This window comes from Bos grunniens, chromosome 13 (genome assembly GCF_055505025.1).
Source record: "Bos grunniens cultivar Pamir isolate PY7600 chromosome 13, Bosgru_T2T1.0, whole genome shotgun sequence".
NCBI classification, from domain to species: Eukaryota; Metazoa; Chordata; class Mammalia; order Artiodactyla; family Bovidae; genus Bos; species Bos grunniens.
Window position 1 is genome coordinate 37,171,830 of NC_141177.1, and position 24,163 is coordinate 37,195,992.

Sequence of the window (24,163 nt, forward strand, 5' to 3'; positions counted from 1 at the left end):
TTGCACTTGCTTCAGCAGCACATATACTAAAATTGGAATGATACAGAGAAGCTTTGCCCAAGGATGACATGCAAATTCGTGAAGCATTCCATATATTTAGGACCTACTGTATACCACAGGGAACTCTGCCCAATAATCTGAAATGACTATATGGGAAAGGAATCTAGAAGGGAGTTGATATATGCGTATGTACAACCAATTCACTTTGTTGTACACCTGAAACTAAAATTACATTGAAATCAACTATACTCCAATAAAATTTTTTTAAAAACCTACTGAAAATTGTTATAAGAAAAAAAGAAAAAGAATCAACCAGGCTTATTATAATACTCTCTGATAAAATTTAGTCAGACTGTGACATCTATGCTCAGAGGAGAATAGCTTCATTTCTACTAGAAGAAAATGGGGTCCCCTAGCCCTAAGCACACCTTCAGATGAATCGCAGCCCAAGCTCACTTGTTGACCCAGCCTCCTGAGATGCCCAGCCTGAGAACTACCTACCTATGCCTCTTTCACGAGCCTGACTCCTTTTTGAAATGGTGAACTGGAACTGACAGGACCTAACAGAAACAGAAGAGATTAAGAAAGATGTGGCAAGAATACACAGAACCAAACAAAACCACAAAGGGGTAGTCACTAACCAGAGCCAGACATCATGGAATGTGAAGTCAAATGGGCCTTAGGAAACATTACTATGAATAAATGGGCCTTAGGAAACATTACTACGTGACAGAATTCCAGTTGAGCTATTTAAAATCCTAAAAACGATGCTGTTAAAGTGCTGCACAAAATATGTCAGCAAATTTGGAAAACTCAGCAGTGGCCACAGGACTAGAAAAGGTCAGTTTTCATTCTAATCACAAAGAAGGACAATGCTAAAGAATGCTCAAACTACCCATACAACTGGACTCATTTCACATGCTAGTACAGTTATGCTCAAAATCCTTCAAGCTAGGCTTTAGCAGTACATGAACCAAAACGTCCAGATGTATAAACTGGGTTTAGAAAAGGCAGAGGAACCAGAGATCAAATTGCCAACAATCATTGGATCATAGAGAAAGCAAGGGAATTCCAGAAAAACATCTACTTCTGCTTCACTGACTACGCTAAAGCCTTTGATTGTGTGGATCACAACAAACTGTGGAAAATTCTTAAAGAGATGGGAATACCAGACCACCTTACCTGTCTCCTGAGAAACCTGTATGCAGGTCAAGAAGCAACAGTTAGAGCCAGACATGGAGCAATGGACTGGTTCAGAATTGGGAAAGGAGTGACAGCTGGATACTGTCACCTTGCTTATTTAACTTCTATGCAGAGTACATCATTCAGAACGCCAGGCTGGATAACTCACAAACTAGAATCAAGATTGCTGGGAGAAATATCAACAACCTCAGAGAAGCAGATGATACCATTCTAATGGCAGAAAGTGAAGAGGAACTAAAGAGCCCATCAATGAGGGAGAAAGAGGAGAGTGAAAAAACTGGCTTGAAACTCAACATTCAAAAAGCTAAAATCATGGTATCCAGTCCCTTCACTTCATGGCAAATAGAAGGGGAAAAGTGGAAGCAGTGACAAACTTTATATTCTTGGGCTCCAAAATCACTGCTGACAGTGACTGCAGCCATGAAATTAAAAGATGCTTGCTCCTTGGAAGGAAAGCTATGAGAAACTTAGACAGTGTGTTAAAGAGCAGAGACATCACTTCGCCAACGAAGGTCCATATAGTCAAAGCTATGGTTTTTCCTGTAGTCATGTACAGATGTGACAGTTGGACCATAAAGAAGGGTGAGTGCCTAAAAACTGATGCTTTTGAATTGTGGTGCTGGAGAAGACTCTTGAGAGTCCCTTGGCCTGCAAGGAGATGAAACCAGTCAATCCTAAAGGAAATCAACCCTGAATATTCATTGGAAGGACTGATGCTGAGGCTTCAATACTTTGGCCACCTGAATTGAAGAGCTGTTTCACTGGTAAAGACCCTGATGTTAGGAAAGATCAAAGTCAGGAGGAGGCGGCAGAGATGAGATAGTTTGATAGCATCACTGACTCTATGGACATGAATTTGATCAAACTCCAGAAGATAATAAAGGAAAGGGGAGCCTGGCATACTGAAGTCCATGAGGTTGCAAAAGTTGGATATGACTTAGCGATGAATGACAGTAACAATCTGTTATGGTTTGAATATGTTCACCCAGAATTTATATGTATGGTTGTGTTTAGAAATGAGGTATCTAAGGAAATGATTAAGGTTCAAAGCAACCATAAGGGTGGGGACTTGTGAAAAGAGACATGGACAGCTCTGGGTGCCCTCACCCCTCAGGGCTGACCAAGGAAGGGCCAAGCGAGGACAGGGCCAGAATGTGGCCAGGAAGCAGCCTTTTCAGTGACCGAACTGGCTAGGATCTTGATCTTGCACTTCTGGCCTCCAGAACTGTGAGAAAATAAATTTCTACTGTTGAATCCACCCAGTCTACAGTACTTACAGCCAGGAATATCACAGTGCTGAAAGAATTGACCCCTTGGGGAAAAGTCTCTATAAATAGTACTTGCTTCCCGGTACTTTTCTAAATGTATCTGTTCTCAAGTTAACACCACATTATAGAATACTGAAATTCAACTGCTAAAAATAAAAGTAGACTTTTAATTTCCACATTCTGTATGAAAATTTCTGGAAAGGCCTTTACATTCCTTAACCTCCTCACAGATTGTGTGTTTTATATCAGCTCTTAATTACAGAGGCTGGTGTTTAAATGAATATATAAAGACTTATAAAGATTTTTAAGTAGTCAAATTTGAGAATAATTGTTATTCTTATAAATAGGTATCAGTTCAGTTCAGTTCAGTCGCTCAGTTGTGTCCGACTCTTTGCGACCCCATGAATTGCAGCACGCCAGGCCTCCCTGTCCATCACCAACTCCCAGAGTTCACTCAAACTCACATCCATCGAGTCGGTGATGCCATCCAGCCATCTCATCCTCTGTCGTCCCCTTCTCCTCCTGCCTCCGATCCCTCCCAGCATCAGAGTCTTTTCCAATGAGTCAACTCTTCGCATGAGGTGGCCAAAGTACTGGAGTTTCAGCTTTAGCATCATTCCTTTCAAAGAACACCCAGGATTGATCTCCTTCAGAATGGACTGGTTGGATCTCCTTGCAGTCCAAGGGACTCTCAAGAGTCTTCTCCAGCACCACAGTTCAAAAGCATCAATTCTTCAGCACTCACCTCTCTTCACAGTCCAACTCTCACATCCATACATGACCACTGGAAAAACCATAGCCTTGACTAGACGGACCTTTGTTGGCAAAGTAATGTCTCTGCTTTTGAATATGCTATCTAGGTTGGTCATAACTTTCCTTCCAAGGAGTAAGCATCTTTTAATTTCATGGCTGCAATCACCATCTGCAGTGATTTGGGAGCCCCAAAAAATAAAGTCTGACACTGTTTCCACTGTCTCCCCATCTATTTCCCATGAAGTGATAGAACCAGATGCCATGATCTTAATTTTCTGAATGTTGAGCTTTAAGCCAACATTTTCACTCTCCTTTTTCACTTTGATCAAGAGGCTTTTTAGTTCCTCTTCATTTTCTGCCATAAGGGTGGTGTCATCTGCATATCTGAGGTGATTGATATTTCTCCCGGCAATCTTGATTCCAGCTTGTGCTTCTTCCAGCCCAGCGTTTCTCATGATGTACTCTGCATATAAGTTAAATAAGCAGGGTGATAATATACAGCCTTGACATACTCCTTTTCCTATTTGGAATCAGTCTGTTGTTCCATGTCCAGTTCTAACTGTTGCTTCCTGACCTGCATAGAGACTTCTCAAGAGGCAGGTCAGGTGGTCTGGTATTCCCATCTCTTTCAGAATTTTCCACAGTTTATTGTGATCCACACAGTCAAAGGTTTTGGCATAGTCAATAAAGCAGAAGTAGATGTTTTTCTGGAACTCTCTTGCTTTTTCCATGATCCAGCAGATGTTGACAGTTTGATCTCTGATTCCTCTGCCTTTTCTAAAACCAGCTTGTACATCTGAAAGTTCATGGTTCACATATTGCTGAAGCCTGGCTTGGAGAATTTTGAGCATTACTTTACTAGTGTGTGAGATGAGTGCAACTATGCGGTAGTTTGCGCATTCTTTGGCATTGCCTTTCTTTGGGATTGGAATGAAAACTGACCTTTTCCAGTCCTGTGGCCACTGCTGAGTTTTCCAAATTTGCTGGCATATTGAGTACAGCACTTTCACAGCATCATCTTTCAGGATTTGAAATAGCTCAACTGGAATTCCATTACCTCCATTAGCTTTGTTCATAGTGATGCTTTATAAGGCCTACTTGACTTCACATTCCAGGATGTCTGGCTCTAGGTGATTGATCACACCATCGTGATGATCTTGGTCATGAAGCTCTTTTTTGTACAGTTCTGCTGTGCATTCTTGCCACCTCTTCTTAACTTCTTCTGCTTCTGTTAGGTCCATACCATTTCTGTCCTTTATCGAGCCCATCTTTGCATCAAATGTTCCCTTGGTATCTCTAATTTTCTTGAAGAGACCTCTAGTCTTTCCCATTCTGTTGTTTTCCTCTATTTCTTTGCATTGATTGCTGAGGAAGGCTTTCTTTTATCTCCTTGCTATTCTTTGGAACTCTGCATTCAGATGCTTATATCTTTCCTTTTCTCCTTTGCTTTTTGCTTCTCTTCTTTTCACAGCTATTTGTAAGGCCTCCCCAGACAGCCATTTTGCTTTTTTGCATTTCTTTTCCATGAGGATGGTCTTGATCCCTGTCTCCTGTACAATGTCACGAACCTCCGTCCATAAATAGATATACCTCCGTCCATAAATAGGTATGCTGCTGCTGCTAAGTCGCTTCAGTCGTGTCTGACTCTGTGCGGCCCCATAGACGGCAGCCCGTCGGGCTCCACGGTCCCTGGGATTCTCCAGGCAAGAACACTGGAGTGGGTTGCCATTTCCTTCTCCAATGCATGAAAGTGAAAGTGAAGTTGCTCAGTCGTGTCCGACTCTTAACGATCCCTTGGACTGAAGCCTGCTAGGCTCCTCCTTCCATGGGATTTTCCAGGCAAGAGTACTGGAGTGGGGTGCCATCGCCTTTTAGGTATACATTTGTCCAAATTGCTTTTCTGGTAACTTTTAGGGTAGTTCGAGTGGTGGTCTCTCCAGTTGTTAAAAGAATCCTAAAAGACCAGAGGAGCAAGCATTTCCTCTCAGGTCTGTCCTCTAGCGACTGTGTCTGCGTGAGGGATGGCCACATGGGTGCAAAGAGCACTGGTCTGTGGGCCCCAGTTCTGAATAGCATCCAGCAAGTTATTTCAAGTTATTAATGTTCATTTCTCCCATTTGTTGAATCAAAGGATTGAACCATGTTATAACTAAACAGAGCAGCTACATTAGATTTTAGAAAAACACTAGAAAAAAATACCCTTCTTAAAAAAATAAATGTAGGGATAATGACTTCAGTCCAAGCTAACTGGAAAGGAAAACTGTCATAATTTTGACTCTGAAATACTTTTATCTGCTGAGTTCCTTCTTTAGGGTGAAAAGGAAGCAAGAGCCAGCATTTCATCATCAAAACCAGTATATCTTGCCAATTCTTGCCAACACGCAAACAAAAAACCGTTTTGTTCTGCTTCTTTCAGGCATGGAAAAATATGACTCAGTTCTGTCCTCAGTACAAGTGGCAGAGGCACTGTGGTGACCCACATTTCCAACCAGAGGGCATGAGCCTTGGGCCATGGTCGGTGGTGGTACATAGTGAGACACCAGGAACCAGGGAGGAAGTCCGTGACCCAGTAGAACCAAAAAGGAAGTAGGCTGTGGCCCTGGCAGGGAGGTTAAGAAGTCTCAGATTTTCTTGATTGACTGATGAACAGAGGTTCCTTTAAATGTAGAAAGCTCCTAAATCATGAGGTTGATATACAATTTTTAAAAATTAATGAATCGAAAAAAAAAAAAATGAATCGAAGTGTCTTAACTCTTGATATGGTCAGATGGCTGACGGTGTGATGCTGACTGGTGAAAGGCTTCTCGAGGCAGAGTCTGTGACAGTACACTCACTGTGTTGACAGGCAGGTCTCCACTCTGGACGGACAGGGGGAAAACGCCTCCCAAATGCAGAAGGCACACTGCCTTCCTGTTTCTTTATTAAACTTTTCATTTGGAGGTAATTCTATTAATAGCTTCCCATGCCGAGAGGTCAGAGGCCCCTCTCCCCAGTTCCCCCATGGCGGCAGAACGCACAGTTGGAGGGCAGCATCCCCCCAGACACCGATGTTGATGGAGGCACAGGGCACTCCATCACCAGGGGTCCCACTCACTGAGTCGTTAGAGGCACACCACTTCCTCCTCAGTCCTGGCAGCCACTGATGTCTCCTCCATTTCCACAATTCTTTTCATTTCAAGAATGTCCTATAAATGGAATTGTACAGTTAGTAACCTTTTGGCATTCGCTTCTTTCATTCAGCATAATTCTCTGAAGAGTTGTTCAGATGGTTGTACGTCTGCGTCAATAGTTCATTCCTTTTTGTCACTGAGTGCTATTCCGTGGAATGGATGGACCACAGTTTTACCATTCACTCAAGGAAGACATCTGGGTTGTTTCCATAGGGATATTACAGACAGAGCTGCTGTGGACGCTTGTGTACAGGTTTCTGTGTGAATGTAAGTCTTCATTTCTGTTGGATAAACGCCCAGGAATGTAATTACTGTGTTGCATGTTTAGTTTGTTAAGAAACAGCCAAACTGTTTTCCAGAGTGTTTGCACCAGTTTGTATCTCCACCAGCAGGACATGGGTGATCAAGTTTCTCCCTTTCCTCACCAGTACTGGGTGCTGCCATCATTTTTAATTTTTGCCATTCTGGTACATGTACAGTGATAACTCCTTGTGGTTTTAACTTGTATTTCCATTATGGTTCTTTATGTTGAACATTGTTTCCTATGCTTATTTGCCATCATTGCATCCCCTTCAGTGAAATATCTTTTCCTAATTTTTACCCATTTGTAATTGTATCATTTGTTTTTTACTGCTGAATTGAATTTTGAGAGTTCTTTACGTAGTTGAGATACTAGTCCTTTGTTGGATATTTCCCTTGTGAACATTTTCTCCCAGTCTATGGGTTTGTCTTTTCATCTTCTTAGCATGGTCTTTTGCAAAAGATGGAGTGGGAGGGCCTTTCAGGAAGGGCTTTGGGTTGTGCACAAGCATAGCACAATGATTGACTTTCTTGTCAGGAACACACAGGATTTTTGACAGGCAAAGAGACTGACAATAATAATACCTCACACGTGGCTCTTTGGCCCAAATCTTACCCTTTGGTGCCTTTTAGGCAGAGGGGCCTCCTCTACGCACTTTGGCTTGAATGATGGGAAACTTCAACTTCTAATGTTTGCTGAGAGAAGCCAAACTTTTAAGTGAGAAATGTGATATGTGGTAAATACTTTCACAAACATTTCTAAAGGTAATCAAGAGAGAAATAAAAATGGAACATCTGTTGAGAAAGGTCGTAAAGTAAGACCATTGCTTATTTTGAAATTCCTCCTTGGAACTCAGACAGTTCCAGTAAGATATGTTAGTTGGCCGATGCCACCATTCTTTCCACATTCAGGAAAGTTCAGGAATGTTTTCTGTTACAAAATCACTGGGAAATCTGATGGCAAGTCTATGCCTCCATAACTGGCAGAGTTTTGTCCTTGTGCACTCTGTGCGGGTGCCCAGAGAAGACCTCTCCCCTCTGCCTGCGAGGTTGCTGCTGACCTTCTGGGGAGGTGATGAGCATTCTTACTTCTCCTCACACCTTTCCTTAAAACAGTAAGACCCTATCTATTTCTTGAAAGCATGTCTCTTCCTCTACTGTTGCCCAGTGCCTGGAATAGTCTTCAGTTACACAGTTACAGGGTCTGAGCAGGCCTGCTGACATGCAAGGCCTGGTCTCCAGCGCCACAACCTCAGCAGCTGCAGGGTCTGGATGGCGTGACTGTTTCCGGCCCTCAACCCCAGCAGCCTGGGCTCCAGGCTCCATGGCCTGCGGGGCTGCCACGTCGGGGGCCTTTGAGTTCCACCTGTGGGTCTCATGAGTGTGAGTCTGAAGAGCCTGCTTTAACACAGATGGGCCCGCAGCCTTCTGACTACGTCGGCCACATGGGAGGTGAGGCAAGTGTGTCCCGTGCTCTGGGTGTGCCCGCCTGAGGGGTCTCAGCGCACGGACGAGGTCTCAGCCAACTCAGAAACCTTGAGCAGAGTCCACAGACACTTTCCCTGAAAAATGACTTTCTGTCATTTAGCACAGACACACCCGAAGGTCCTTCTGTGGAACCATGGCGAAAGCCCTTACTTAGAGCCGGACAGCGACTTCTTACCCACAGCGCAAATGAACCCTTGACAAAGTCAAGGCTGATACCCACTCAGCGACAGCAGAGCCAAATGAGGTGCTCTGTTCATCATCTTTGTCCAGTTGGCGTTCAAAATTCCAGGATTTTTAATTGAAAATAACCAGAAAAACTCTCAAAATTCGAAATCCTCAAGATTCATAAAGATTGCTATTTACTGCACTACAATCTAATCTTGCTTTTGATTTAAAAATATTATCATTTTTTAGAGCTGCATTGTGATCCTCTTCATCCTGTTTCTAGTGTTAGACTGTCTACATCTATTTGTTAGCATAACCGGGGCACACCCACTCCAGTAGCCTGCAGGATTCGTGCCCTGGGTGGAGTGTGGACCAGGCCATGGCAGGCCGGCAGCAAGTGCAGTGATAGCAGACCTACCATTTGGAATCTCCGGTGCTTGGCAGAAATCTGGTGCATGGTGGGTTTACTGTTCATTCTGAATAGTTGTGTGAGTGAACATGCTTTGTGAACACGCAGCTTTATTTTGTTGGTCTGAAGATTCTGGTTCTGAATACCTCAGACTCTTATGTTTGCCTAAAAAGTACAGGCTTTCCAGGTGGTAAAAGCACAACCTACATTATGGTGAAGAACCGCCATAAACTGGAGCCAAGGACTCCCCTGCTCTGGAAGAGGGCAGAGTGGCCCTGCATGGGCAGTGGGAGCATCTGCTTAGGGTTCCGGGAACACACACACTGCAGCCTGGTTCAGAGATCTGGGGTCTTCATTACAAACAGTCTCACTAGACTTGCAGGAAATCAGCGTCTCCTCTAGGCTGGTCCTGTCAGTGCCGATCAAAGACCCCACGGTTCCATTTCTGCTGCGATAATTAACAGTGAGCCCCCGCAACTCACCTCCCCGCTCAGGAGCCAGCGAGGGTGCAGGGCTTGGAGCTGCCACTGTTGTGGATGAATGTGGAATGTTAGGAGAGCCAGGGGTTTCAGGGAAAAACAGGCAAAATACCTTGAAGTGACTCTTCCACCCCAGCCCAGCCTGGGGCCACTTCTCCTGGTGCACGGCTCACAGCTGTAGTGGTTAGGACACTGTTACCACTTGGCCATGTTTCCAGGAAGGAGCCTCGGAGCCTGGAGAGCAAGCAGCTCTGGAGGAGAGAGTTGTTGAGAAGGGTCACGCAGCACTTCGGGGCGGGGACCAGCATGCAAGTGTGGAGGGGGCCAGCATGGTGCCTGTGAGAGGAAGTGGGTCAGAACGCTGTGCCCAAGCCCAGCTCTGCACAAAGGAGCAGAGGCGCTCTTCCTGGCCCTATGACCCTGGGCTGCACAGCCTGACCCCTCTGCAGGACCGGCCTTGGGCTGGGGCCCCAGGGAACCTTACAGACAGACGAGCAGTCAGGGCACTGCGCTGCCTTGGCTGCCCACTTTGACTGTGAATTTGCTGACTTGCTTACCCATTATAGACCTCAGTTTACCCATCTGTAAGATGGGGATCGTACCATCTCCCTCACAGCTGCTCAGAGTTGGGCAGCTGACTTGTGTAGTCACTCAGTAAACAGCAGCTCTGTTTTATTCACCCAAACCGACACTGTGCGTGTATGCATGCTAAGTTACTTCAGTCGTGTCTGACTCTTTGCGACCCCATGGATGGTACCCTGCCAGGCTCCTCTGTCCATGGGATTCTCCAGGCAAGAATAGTGGAGTGGGTTGCCATTTCCTTCTCCAGGGGATCTTCCTGACACAGGGATCAAACCCTCATCTCTTATGTCTCCTGCATTGGCAGGTGGGTTCTTTACCACTAGTGCCTCTCAGGAAGCCCCAAACTGACACTGCTTGCTGCTGCTTGCTGCTTCAGTCGTGTCTGACTCTGTGATCCTATGGACTATGGAGCCTGCCAGGCTCCTCTGTCTGTGGGATTCTCTAGGTGAGAGTACTAGAGTCTTTTGCTTTGCCCTCCTCCAGGGGATCTTTCCCACCCAGGGACTGAACCTGGGTCTCCTGCATTGCAGGCAGGTTCTTTACTGCTGAGCCACCAGGGAAGCCCCAAACCAACACTCCTATTACCTAATTCACCATCACTGTACATTAGATCTGCACACAGAGACACTTTGATTTGCCTGCACTGTCTTAGGCAAGTCAGCGGACAGTTGAAATACCCTTGGTGACACTGTTCTGAACATCACTGGTGGATTAACTCTGGGTCTGTGGCTCACGTGTAACTCGAGGTCCCCAAGCAGTATGTCAGGAAGCACTGCCTTCATGGATGGAAAGCCTCAGGAGTCACTGGCTCCCTCCTGCCTGTTAAGAGCCTGCGCTCAGCACCGCTGCAGACACTCCTATGTGTAGAGGCCACGCATGGTCGTCTGCCTCAGGCTGTGTTTATTCCTGGGGAATAGTGACTCACCAGCTGCTGAAAATATTGTGACTTTGGGTTTTTTGTGACAGCCTCTCCACGTTTCCTTCCTGCAGGGCCATTTCATTTAATTATAGCATAGTAGTAAACTGCGGCGATTCTGTACATCCTCACTGAGCAGATGCATTTACATCTTTGTTGTCAGTGGGAGCTGCTTGACGAAAATACGTGGCATTCGCTTGTGGAGTTCTCGCAGCTGTAGGCACGCAGCACTGTCCTTTGCTCCTTGGGGGCTGTTGTCCATCTTTCCTTCTCCAGGACTTTTCGCCCCTCCGCCAGGTCCAGAGGGGACCTCAGGTATGTGCAGAGGGGACTGTGTGCTGCAGCAAGCCGATGGATGGGTGGTGATGGAAAGGAAGTGTCTCCTCTTTCTTCATCTTTATGCCTGCTAGTTGTGAACTCCAGAATTTTCTAGAATTCTACCTAAAGACAGAGTTAGCCCAGTGAGAAAGGAAAAAGAACTGAAACATAAACACTGACTCGTTCATGATCCAGAATCACTTACCATGTTAATACACTGACCTCTTGTTTCATCTGAGTTTTTTCATCTATATATAGTTTCATCTTTACCCATAGCTTCTTTGCAGAATAAAAGGAAAAACGAAGACAGCAGGCACAACAGAGGCAGCCACGTCGGCTACAAATGCTCCTAAAGCTCTCTTCACTTATAAACCTGGGCAGACCCCCCAGGGACCCCTGAGGCCCCTGAGACATGTAAGGACACAAGGACCACAGGCAGAACTGGAATAAAGAGCCCCAGAGGCTGTGGTGCTGAAGCCAGAAATAGGCAAGAACTTTAAAAATGTGAAGCTAGTAGACCCTTCGGCAACTTTCAGGACAGTATTATGTACTTGAAAGAAGAGCAGACCGCCAGGAGGAACACCACTACAAGAAAGAGTTGTAGGGAATTTTAAACATAATTTTTATTTTGTTAATTTTTTATTATAAATTTTGTTGATTTTTTAAGGTATTATGGGTTATTTTTGCAGTCTTCAAAATTAGGTGGTTGAGTCTTAGTTTAAAAAACAACAACAAAAATCCTCTATTGTATACTCTGTACTCAACACGGGGAGGTGGGAATAAAATATACTTTTTAAAAGAAATAAGTTACAAAATTCAAAGGACCAACCTAATAACAGAATGGATTCAGGGATGTGAACTCCAGGTACAGAGTGTGTTTGAGGGAATCTAGACTATGCAGTAAAAGCACAGGGTGAGGGGGTTTCTGCTTTCATCAGTGTGGGAACAGTAAATCTTCTCAGCCTCCCTGAAAATACTTGGAGAGGCCACGGGTTAAAAACCTGGGAAAAGCAGAAGGACTAACCAAGATCCGGGGAAGATGGGGAAGCGGGGCTGAGCAGGTGGAGCCGGCCTTGACCCAGGAACGAGGGGCCGGGGCGAAGCTGCCTGTAGGCTGACTCAGAGCTGACCCTCAAGGCTGGGAGCAGGTCACCCCATAGAGACCATCCTGGCTGTGTGGCCCTGGGGTGCCCAGACACTCTCCAGCCCTCACATGGTACCCCTATCCTCCTGGAGGCCGCAAGACACAGCTCATTGCTCCTGCGTGGTCCCTGGTCGCTCTGTGCACACGAGAAGAGTGGAGAGGTGGCCCTTCACCAAGAAGGTGTGCCAGTCACTGGCCCAGCAGGCAGGCAGCTTCATGCAGCCCAGGTGCAGACAGAGGAGGGAGGGCTGTCTGCAGGGACCCGTGAGGAAAGACGTGCCATCGGCCATGGTAGGTGGGGACTCGTGCCCGGAAACCACGTGTGGCTGTGAGGGGTGCTGGCATGCATCAGGACTCGGAGGTCAGAGGGGCTCTCTGAGGAGTTGGGGGGAAGTGAGGCTGTTCCGGGGGAGATCAGGGCTCCAGCGGGCCTGTGGCGGGGGCTGAGCAGCTGGCACAGGGTGCTTCAGAGTTAAAGTCAGAGAGGTGGCGGGGGGAGGGCAGCCACAGGAGCTGGGACTCAGGTGCCTGTCAGACACATGTCCTGTGGCAGGTCTTCCTCCAGTACCTCCTATCCAAGAGCCAACCCTATGAGGTGATGTGGGGTCTGCATCCCCAGCCCTGGGACCTGGGGAGGGTGGAGCAAGGTGGAGCCCACCACCTTGCTGGGCTTCCCTGGTGGCTCAGACAGTAAAGAACCCGCCTGCAATGCAGGAGATCTAGGTTCAGTCCCTGGGTGGGAAAGATCCACTGGAGGAGGGCATGGCAACCCACTCCAGTGTTCTGGCCTGGAGAATCCCATGGACAGAGGAGCCTGGCGGACTATAGTCCATAGGGTCACAAAGAGCTGGACATGACTGAGCGACTAAGCACAGCACAGCCAGGGGCAGGAGGGGCAGGGCCTGCCAGGGGCCCAGCTCTGGGAGCACCCATGTTGTTGTGCAGGGCCTGGGAGCGGGCTTGAGGTCTGACAGCCCAGGCCAAGCTCCTGGCTGGCCTCTGGGAGCCCAACCACATCAGGCACGTGCTGCCTGGAGCAGGGCCTGCCCGAAGTGCAGCGGCCTGGATGAAACACAGGAGGTGCAGTTGGCCTGCAGCTTGTTCCTCACCAGCAGGGACTGCGACTGTGCGGGCACACGGCCACGGTCGGGAGTGGAGGTGGGGTGAGTGGTGACACAGCAAGGAAGCAGGGGGCCCCAGGGTCTCTGCGGGGGAGCTACATTCCCGCTATTATCATGGCTGCCCGGCTGCTGCAATGTCCGGCTTGGTTGATGGAGCCTCTGTCCCGAAGGCCTGTAATTCCACAGCTGCCATGGTGTGCAGGGGCCGACGGTGGTGTTTTTGTCCACATTTCACAGGTCAGTCTTGGACAGACAGAAATCACGACTTGCTTCTCACTGTGCAAACCCAGCAGCAAGGAGGGCCTCACAACCGCTCTGGTAGGGGATCCAATCTGTGATGGTGGCAGACACTTTGTTGAGATGATTGTGTGTTTTTGTAAATTAATTATTTAATTGTGGCTGCAATGGGTCTTTGTCGCTGCTCGAGGGCTTTCTCTGGTTGCAGTGAGGGTGACTTTTCCTCGCAGGGCATGGGCTTCTTACTGGCTGGCTTCTTTTGCTGTGGAGCATGGGCTCTAGGGTGTGCAAGCTTTCTCTAGTTGTGGTGCATGGCCTTCTCGTCATGGTGGCTTCTCTTGCTGCGGGGCACAGGCTCTGAGGTGTGGGACCTCAGTAGCTGCGGCCCATGGGCTCTAGGGCACAGGCTCAGTAGTGGTGATGTGTGGGCTTTAGTGGCCCATGACATGTGGGGTCTTCCTGGATCTGGGATGGAACTTGTTTCCCCTGCATTGGCAGGCGGATTCCTACCCACTGGAGCACCAGGCAAGTCCGTGATGATTGTGTTTTGAATTGACTGTTTCACCTGCTGTAAAAAGCAGGAGTTGGGGGGCTGACAGTGAGAGGTGAGTATGGGAGGGTTCCCACCAAAGCCCTCCTTAACTTTGTCTTTTCACTGTGGGGACTCACCATGCAGGCGATTCCTCTTGGCCCTGGATGTGCTGGTCTGGGGAACGGGGTGACAGAGGGGAAACACCTTCCCTCTGTGGCCATCAGTTTTTGTGTTCCCCTGGGCTGTTGCAGTTTCTTAATTGAACAGTGGAAACAGTGACAGACTTTATTTTCTTGGGCTCCAAAATCACTGCAGATGGTGACTGCAGCCATGAAATTAAAAGATGCTTACTCCTTGGAAGAAAAGTTATGACCAACCTAGACAGCATATTAAAAAACAGAGACATTACTTTGCCAACAAAGGTCTGTCTAGTCAAAGCTATGGTTTTCCCAGTAGTCACGTATGGATGTGAGAGCTGGACTATAAAGAAAGCTGAGCGCTGAAGAATTGATGCTTTTCAACTGTGGTGTTGGAGAAGACTCTTGAGGGTCTTGGACAGCAAGGAGATCCAACTAGTCCATTCTAAAGGAAATCAGTCCTGAGTATTCATTGGAAGGACTGATGCTGAAGCTCTAATACTTTGGCCACCTGATGCAAAGAACTGACTCACTGGAAAAGACGCTGATGCTGGGAAAGATTGAAGGCAGGAGGAGAAGGGGACGACAGAGGATGAATGGTCGGATGGCATCACCGACTCAATGGATATGCGTTTGAATAAACTCTGGGAGTTGGTGATGGTCAGGGAGGCCTGGCATGCTGCAGTCCATGGGGTCACAAAGAGTCGGACATGACGGAACAACTGAACTGAATTGAGCTGAACTGAATTGAACTCCAGAGCTCTTCCAAGGGTGTTATCACCCTGGGTAGTTGTTTTAGTTGTTGTTTCTGTGGAAGGACACAGCCTGGGACCGCCTCGTCCTCACCTTGCTGACGTCACCTGCATCTCTACTCTTCGTCAACCCCCTGGGACTATAGCCAGTGGAGGAGCCCCACTCCATGGGTGCCAGGTGTGCTACGTGGTGGTGGAGGGTCAGGCTGGTAACCTAAATACAGTGCCTAAATACAATACAGATTTTTCTTTCCGGGCCCCAGCCCCTCGCAAGTTTAGAAATGTGTTTCTAGCACTTCTGCATTTCCTGAGCCAACTCACCTCTCTGTGGGTCTGACGCTGATTAAACAATACCAATGGCTGATAAATTTCTAAAGTTCTTTCTCATGAAATTACCACTCCTAAAACCATGTGGAACTCAGGTCATTGTGTTTTCAATAAGGTATTTTATTCCCCAGGCAAAGTATGTCTGCCTGTTGCCTGGAATGTGTAGCTTACGTTCTCTCACTCCATGGATTTAAGAGAGCTTTTCCAGCCTTCAAGACACATTGGAAAATCCAAAGGGCTTAATACTCTTTCTGCTCTAAGTTTTAGCAGGAAATAAGCAAAGCAAACACTGTTCTCTTAGCTGGAATAACTTGAAACTACACTGGTAACTTTTCATATACACATGTAATCCCTTGAAAACCCTGGCAAGAAGGAAATGTGTGAGGGTATTTAGAGCCCTGGGTCTTTGTTTCTCCTTCTCATCCTGTCTGATGCAGACTGCTCCCTCCCCACTCTGGTCCCCACAGTGTGCCCCTTCACCTTCACGTACAGGAAGGCAGGGCGGGGTGGTGGTGCACCACCTGCAGGAGGAGAGCCTCCTGGCTGGGCTTCTGGTCTACCCATCAAACCGGAGGCTTCTTTATGCAGCTCTCCTAGGGTCTGACTCAGACCAGCTTTCCACTTTCAAACTGCTGACCCCATGAACCCTGAGTGATTCCATCAAATTATACATGCACCAGCCCCTACGGCTAAATGTAATAGCATGGAGCTTGATTTGGACCACAACTATGTAGTCACCTTACCAGAGTACTTACAGGGCTCCCGTCTGCATGCCCAAGACTACCCTGGCATCTAAGAGGCACTCAGGTACATTGTCTATGACAGAAAACCTTTCAGTTATTATTTTGTTCAGCCTAAAATGACAAAGACTAAGCAGGTTCCACAGGACTGCTTCCCTGTCAATGGTGGGCTGTGGGCTGCAGGTCACCATGCTGCTTCTAGGAGCTTCTCGTAGAGGCCCAGCCCCTTGTACCAACAGGCAGGTCAGAGCTGGGCATTCTGAGCAAATAGAAACTCTACAAATGGGACCAAGGACAGTGATGGGATGAATCTGTTATGTAGACAAATACTGAAAAAAGCTTAGTTTTCAAGATCCTGGTATTTACATTTCTGGCCTTGTCTGTAGCTTGAGCTGTAATCCATGTTTTGTTCCTTTAGAGTCTGTCATCCTGTGAAGGGAATAAAATCCGAATCAAAATACAGCTAAGCCTGAAGCCCCAAGCCTAACAACCCTCCAGACTGTTTATAAGCATCTTTGACAATGGGAGAATAAAAGCCAGTCCTCTTGGTGGATCTGGAAGTGTCCCTTCTCCTCTCTCAGCCACAAACCAACCCTCTTGGTTTCCTGCATAAATCTGTACAGCAGCCCCTTGACTTTGGCATTTCCTCCCTTTCCTTGAATCACCTTTTATTGGACTCTTCTAATTACAAAAGCAGTGCATGTTTATTGCCATTCATATGGAAAACACAGAAGATCCCAAAGCAGAAAACAATAACTTCCCACATTCCCCCATCAAGAAAGAAACACTCTTGGGAATTCCCTGGTGGTTCAGTGGCTAAGACTCCCCACTCCCAGGAGGCCCGGGTTAGGTCCTTGGTCGGGAAACTAGAACCTGAATATCACAGCCAAAAAGAATCCATAGGCTGTAACTAAGAACTGCCGCAGCCAAATAAATTTTAAAAATGATTTTAAAATTAAAAAATAGAAAGAAACTCTCTTTAGTTGTTGAGATAAGACCTTCTAATGATGTGTGCGTGTTTATGAAAGTGGGATCTGATGTTTGTGGCTTTTCCACTGTCTGTGATAACCATTGGTACACAGGTGGGTCAAGTTGTGTGGTAGTTTCTGGAAGTTTTTCTCAACAATTCACCTTGAGCCAGGAGGTCGAGGACACCTCATACAGGCAGAGGGACTTGGAGGGCTCCTGGTTCATAAGGAGCTCCTGGAGCAGTGACACGTCAGCCCTGGGCTGCCAGCCTGCCTGCTCTCTCTGTAGAGAGAAACTGCATTGTCTACACCGCTCTCCTTCTGCTTTGTCTTACTCCCTTCAAAAGTGAAAGTGAAAGTCACCAAGCTGTGTCTGACTCTGCGAGCCAACGGACTGTAGCTCATCAGGCTCGTTCTTTCCATGGAATTCTCCGGGCCAGAATACTGGAGTGGGTAGCCATTTCCTTCTCCAGGAGATCTTCCGAACCCAGGGACTGAACCCAGGTCTCCCACATTGCAGGTGGATCCTTTGCTGTCTGAGCCACCAAGGAAGCCTAAATGTTCTGCTATACATGCCTGTTAAACACACAGGACCACCAGCCTCTACCCCTTGGGTTTGTGTTAGCCTGTTTCACTGATTGCAGAGGTCTTCACTGAACAACCACTTCTATTCACTGCTGGTCCAGGCCCTAGGGACACTGCAGTGAGAAAACAGGTCCTCACCCTCATGGACTCACTTCCCAGAGTGGAAGACACTGCGTGTGCTAAGTTGATTCAGTCCTGTCCAACACTCTGCGACCCCATGGACTCTGTCCATGGGATTCTCCAGTCAAGAATACTGGAGTGGGGTGTAATACCCTCCTCCAGGGGATTTCCCTGACCCAGGGATCAAACCTGCGTCTCTTATACCTCCTGCATTGGCAGGCAGGTTCTTTACCACTAACACAAGCTGGGAAGCCCAGAAGACACTACGTCAGTGACTAAATAAGATCGTTTTTGATAGTGATAAGTGACCAAACTGGGGTGTGTATTATCTTCCTATTAGTGCTGGAACAAGTTATTGCACACAGTGGATTAAACAACATAGATTAATCTTCTTACAGTTTTGGAGGCCAGAAATCTGAAATGGATTTCAATGAGCTAAAATCAAGGTGTCTGCAGTTCTGTGTTCCTTCCTGTGGGCTCACGGGGAAAACTTGTCCCTTAATTTTCCAGCTGATAGAGGCTACCCACGTTTGTTGGCTCCTGGCCATTCCTCTGTCTTTCAAACCGGCAACGGCTGTACTGAGATCAAGCCCTCCGACCCTGACTCTCCTGCCTCCCTGTCCATTTTAAGGACCCCTGTGATTACCCTGCGCCCTCTCAGGTAATCTGGAATTCCCTATTGTAAGGTCAGCTGGTTAGCTCTCTTAGTCCATCTGCTACTTAACTTACCCTTTGCAAGGTGCAGTGTTACGTTTGGGAGGTCTAGGATTTCAGAGGGGGACATCTTTGGAGCAATGTAAAATAAATTAATTTTTTTAAAGAAAAAAAAGAAGCCAGCTGAGATTCGGAAAGGGACTGCATTGCGTCTGTAGATTAACTTGGAGATTATTCCCATCTGAGCAACATAACATCTTCCAATTCATGAACATAGGATATTTTTCCATTTATTCATTTTATTTAATCTTCATCAACAAGGTTTTATAATTTTCAAAGTACGAGTTCTAAACTTCTTATGTTGTTCCTAAGTGTTTTATTCTCTTTGATGCTATTGTAAATACAATTTTCTTAACTCCACTTTTTTTATTGTTCCATGCAAATATATAGAAGTATGGTTCATTTTTGTATTTTGACGTTATATCTTGCAACCTTGGATTCGTTATTATTTCTAGTACTTTTTAACAGGTTCTTTAAGATTTTCTATATACAATATCACGTAACCTGTGAACAGAGAGAGTTTTACTTCTTCCTTTCCAATCCATATGCTTTTTTCCCTTTCCTAATTGCCCTTGGGCTAGCACTTATAATTTTTTCTTTATTGTTCTTTAGATTTTATAATCTCTATGTTCTATCTTCAAACTTGCTGACTATTGCTAATGCCAGTTCTCATTTACGGCTCCTCTAGTGAATTTTTCATTTTTGTTATTGTACTTTTCAGCTTCAGAATTTCTGTTTGTTTCTTTAAATTTTTTTTTATCATTTGTCTTATTGGTGTTATATACTTGATGTGACATTGTCATCATCATACCTTTTTTTACTTCTTTAATTATGGTTTTCTTTAGTTCTTTGAACATTATTTATAGTGGCTATTTTGAAGTTTTAGATAAGATCTGGTCACTCTCACCAGCACTTTTTGTTGCTTGCTTTTTCCTTTTTTCCTGGTGTCCGGGTCATCCTTTCCTTTGCATGTGTTGTAATTGCAATGTCTGTTTTTTATTCTTCTTTATTTTTTTCATTTAGCAATGCAGCATTAATATTTTCCCATGTCAGTAAAAGATTATCCTGTGATATTATTTTATATGGCTATATATAGATTTTAATTGGCTCTTTAAGAATGAGTACCCCAGGGGGTAGATGGGAGGGAGATTCAAGAGGCTGGGGATATATAGATATATAGTTATGACTGATTCAATATGTTGTACAGCAGAAACCAACACAACATTGTAAAGCAGTTATCCTCCAGTTAAAAAGGAAAGAAGAATGAGTACCCCAATTACTCATATACTAACAAATAAAAAAACACTCTACTTTTGTTTTTGCTCTAATTATATTCACTTATTTTTTAACACTTATTTTCACAATTTTTTAATCATTCGGAGTGCTTAAAGACCATGACTTCTACTCTGCACCGCAGGACCAGGGCTGAAGCTCAGAAGCTGGTTTCCCGTTTCCTTAATCAGTAAACAGGCTGTGAGACAGGCCTTCATTCTCCCATTCCATGTGTGTGGAGGTTGATGCTCAGGGATGAGTTCATTGCCCAGAGTCACACAGCTGGTGAGCTGTTGATCTCCGTTTGATTTCTGGTCAATCCAGTTTCAAAGACCAGCTCCTGACTGCTGCTGCCTCTCTAATGAGAGGAGAGTTTTCAAACACGGTGTAGATTCCCCAACAAAGCACCCAAAAGTCAAGTGAAAAGTGAAGATAAAGATGGAAGATATAAAGGAAGGACACCCAGGAATTGTTGCTAATGTTCTATTTCATACCCTGAGGGGTTGTTACATCGATGTTTCCAATTATTTGATTTTCAAATGTATGTTGTGCTTCAAAAATTTTAAAGATAGTAAAAAGGGTGTGTTTGTGTAGGATAGATTCTGTGCAGATCTGATTATAGGTTGAGAAGAGATAAAGGAATCAAAGGATCAAAAACATAATAAGATCGAAGTGTTAAAAGAAAAATCCCGAGTTATAAGGGTTTAGAACTTTGATACTTGAGAGGATTAGGGAAACATTTGTTTCTCATCTGCAGTTAATTTCTTCACTTGTGGGGCATAAGTAACATTCTCCAGGAGCTGAATTACATTCTTTCATAACACATCTTTCTCTTTCTCGACTTGTGCCTGTGTTAGCCTGGCATTTCCATAGCTGTAATACTGCTTGTTTTCTCCCAGTTTGCTTCTTCCTTAGTTTTTTCTCAGTGCTCCGTAAGGGGATGTGTTCTTGCTCCTTCTGAGAACAAATGCCCCTCCAGCTCCTGGAGGCTGAGGAGAGAGAGGTGGGCTGCCCTCTCCTCACCTTATTGTGTTTCCCCTCCCTCCCTGACACACAGGGAAGCTTCAGCTGTGTGCACAGGTTTGCAACCCCCTCCAGTATTCCTGCCTGGAGAATCCCACAGACAGAGGAGCCTGGTGGGCTACAGTCCAGGGGGTCGCACAGAGTTGGACATGACTGAAGCAACTTAGCATGCATGCACGTGTTGGGACTGCCTGCCCAGTAATCAGCTGTCTGAAAAGTGGTTGAACACGTTCTGAGATCCAGTACTGAGCAATCCCTGTGGCTCAGTGGTAAAGAATTCGCCTGCAATGCAGGAGATGTGGGTTCAATCCCTGGATCAGCAAGATCCCCTGGAGGAGGAAATAGCAGCCCACTCCAGTATTCTCGCCTGGGAAATCCATGGACAGAGGAGGTTGGCGGGCTACAGTCCCATGGGGTCACAGAGTGTTAGACATGACTGAGCGGCTGAACGAGAGCAAGTGAACGCTGTGGTGGCTGCGGGAAAACAGGGGAGGACTGGAAAGCGAGGCATGCTCGGCCCTTCCCCCCGCGTCCCCGTGCCCAACTGGTGGCTTCCCTGCAGGCACTGCCTTGCTGCCACTGCCATCTCAGGTCTGTCTCAGGACCAGGTGGATCTGCTCAGTTTGTCTCCAGCAGTGCACAGGCTTCGTTCACCTCTTTCGTTTCCCACCTTAGCTGCCATTCTCTTCTTGGCTCCCTGTGGTCTTGCACATGGCCTCCTATTTCTAAATGAAAATTCTTTATTTATGCAGACTCAGCACAGCCAGCAACAGTCATGGGATCCTCCTGATTGATCCTGATCAAAGATGCGGCTCTGAGAGAGCGGAATGCTGAGAACCACAGGCAGAGTCAGTGCTCGGACAGGACCGAGCCTTCTGTTCACCACAAATAAAGAGCACTTCATTGTCCATTTTCAGGCTGCCCCACAGGGAAGCAAGTTGTGCCTCCCCAGACAGGTTTCTGGGCTGTTTGATGTATGTTTGTCCAGAAACCTCATCTTGTGTCTCTGTGAGGATAGTGCTGGGAAGGTGAAGATAAGGTGTATGCGGAAGCCAACCCCACCCAGGCAGTCACATGGAAACTTCCCCTTCTAGGGCAGAAAATTGATATTTTAAATACCTAATTCTCATCTTGTAGGATGATAACAGTTTTCCTATCAAGAAGTGAATGTCAGACTTCCCAGGTGGTCCAGTGGTTAAGGAGCCACCTGCCGATGCAGAGGATGTGGGTTCAATCCCTATTCCAGGAAGATCCCACAGGCCTCGGGGCAACTAAACCTGTGTGACACGACTGCTGAGCCTGTGCTCTAGAGCCCATGCTCTGCAACAAGAGAAGCCACCCCAGTGAGAAGCCCCCACACTCCACACCCAGAGAAAGCCCTCTCACAGCAACAGAGACCCAGAGCGGCCAAAAATAAATGAATAAATATTTTTTTAAAAAAGGAGAAATGCATGCCCTTGCTCACATGCTAAGCTCACTGTCTCACATACATGCAGCTGTTATATGATAGCTCTTGCCAACAGCTTATCTGCGGTGAGACAGCAGGGCTCTGTGGCACTTTCAACCTGTCTCAGTCATGTGTCTTGAAATAAATAAGCATCCTTTTCTGTGGAGGATGGACCCTTTCCTACCAGCCACCAAGCCGTCGTTGGGAAATAATTATACTCTTGACAGACTTAAAATTTTTGCCTTTATGTTTAAACCAGGAAAGAGTTTATGACTGTTAGGAATCCACTCAGAAGCCTAGAGTTGGTATGAAAACTAAACTTGCAGTTTTTATTTAACAGGTGCAGAAACAAGCTTTCTCAAAGCACCCCGACCTGACTAAAGGGGTCTCCTCTTTGGGGCGGCTTCTCCTCCCAGCACAACACTGAGAACCAGCATCCTGTGAGCCGCCTATCTGGGGATCCCAGTGACCATGAAGAAGACGGTGAGACCACTGGCACCTGACAAACAGTATCTAAACTCTCTTATCTCTCGTGCGTTTTCCTAAAAACCCATTCTTTCCTAAAGGCAGCAGCTTATTCTTCCCACAGGAACCTCCTTGCCCTTCTCCCTTCCATTTGAAGGTGGACACAGAAGCCCCAGGTTCTAACCACCGCCTTCAGTGACTCATGCCTCCCTCCCTCTTCTCTCCCAGTAGACCATGTAACATGGTCTATTACGTAGTCCTTGCTCAGGAAAAATTCTCGAGCCGGGCCTTTAGCAGTGAACAGACATTTAGATTCAATAGCCACTGAGATTCTGTCTCCAAGACCCTGTACTCCTTACAGCATAAAAACTTCATTATGTTGGAAACTGGTAATTTGTAATAATCTCACTGGCTCAAGCTGTACTCTGCCTTCGAGTTCATAAAAGGCTCTTTAAAGCAAGTAAAGCTGCTTGAGAGCAAACTGAGGTCAAACATTATAGATGAACCAATCAAACCATCTGTGTGCTAATTGAAGGGATTCTTAGAGAGTTTCCAAACGAGTCTTTTCTACTTAGTAACCCTTTATTAGCATGTTTTTGGTTACTTAGATGTACTTGACTTTTCACTAATTCCGTTGGCCTTGCCTCCGATTAGCCTAAATTGATAGCATTGTGCTCCATGTGAGCATCTTAACTATAGATGCAGATAGAGATGTTAATGAGGTCTCTCTGATCAAACGAGCTTTGTAAAGATGAGTCAATGAGTATGGAGACGAGGATGGAGACTTTGCCTTCCTAGTGAGCCGTTGTAAACTTGGTTCTCCTGAAAGTCCAGCATCTGACAGTTTCATCTGCTTTGCTGATGATCTTTCAGAAAGTAGAAATGCCTTAAGCTAAGCTAAGCTAAGCCAAGTAGCTTCAGTCGTGTCCGACTGTGTGACCCCATAGATGGCAGCCCACCAGGCTCCCCCGTCCCTGGGATTCTCCAAGCAAGAACACTGGAGTGGGTTGCCATTGCCTTCTCCAATATATGAAAGTGAAAAGTGAAAGCGAAGTCGCTCAGTCATGTCCGACTCAGCGACCCCATGGACTACAGCCTAGCAGGCTCCTCCATCCATGGGATTTTCCAGGCAAGAGTACTGGAGTGGGGTACCATTGCCTTCTCCATGAAATGCCTTAGAACCGCAAAGAAGAGCTTGGCAGGGCGGTGTGTCGCAGGAGAATGCTGTCATGTCGCAATGCCTGGAGCAAGGGGCTCCAGACTCTAGTTCTCTGCCTAGCACAGACCATGTCCAGGCACCAGGTCTGGCACCATATTGTAAGAAAGACTTGGGCAGGGGCTTCCCTGGTGGCTCAGTGGTAAAGAATCCACCTGCCAACGCAGAAGACATGGGTTCTAACTCTGGTCTGGGAAGATCCCACATGCTGATGAGCAACAAAGCCCAGGCACCACAGCTACTGAGTCCACACGCTGCAGCTACTGAGGCCCAAGCAGCCTAGAGCCGTTGGTCTACAAGAGTAGAGAAGCC

At 46.4% G+C, this 24,163-nt stretch overlaps 1 pseudogene; it reads left to right on the top strand.

The window, feature by feature from the left end:
• The first annotated feature begins 6 nt into the window (after positions 1 to 6).
• On the top strand, positions 7 to 98 carry LOC147360754 (U6 spliceosomal RNA; annotated as a pseudogene).
• Positions 99 to 24,163: the final 24,065 nt, after the last annotated feature.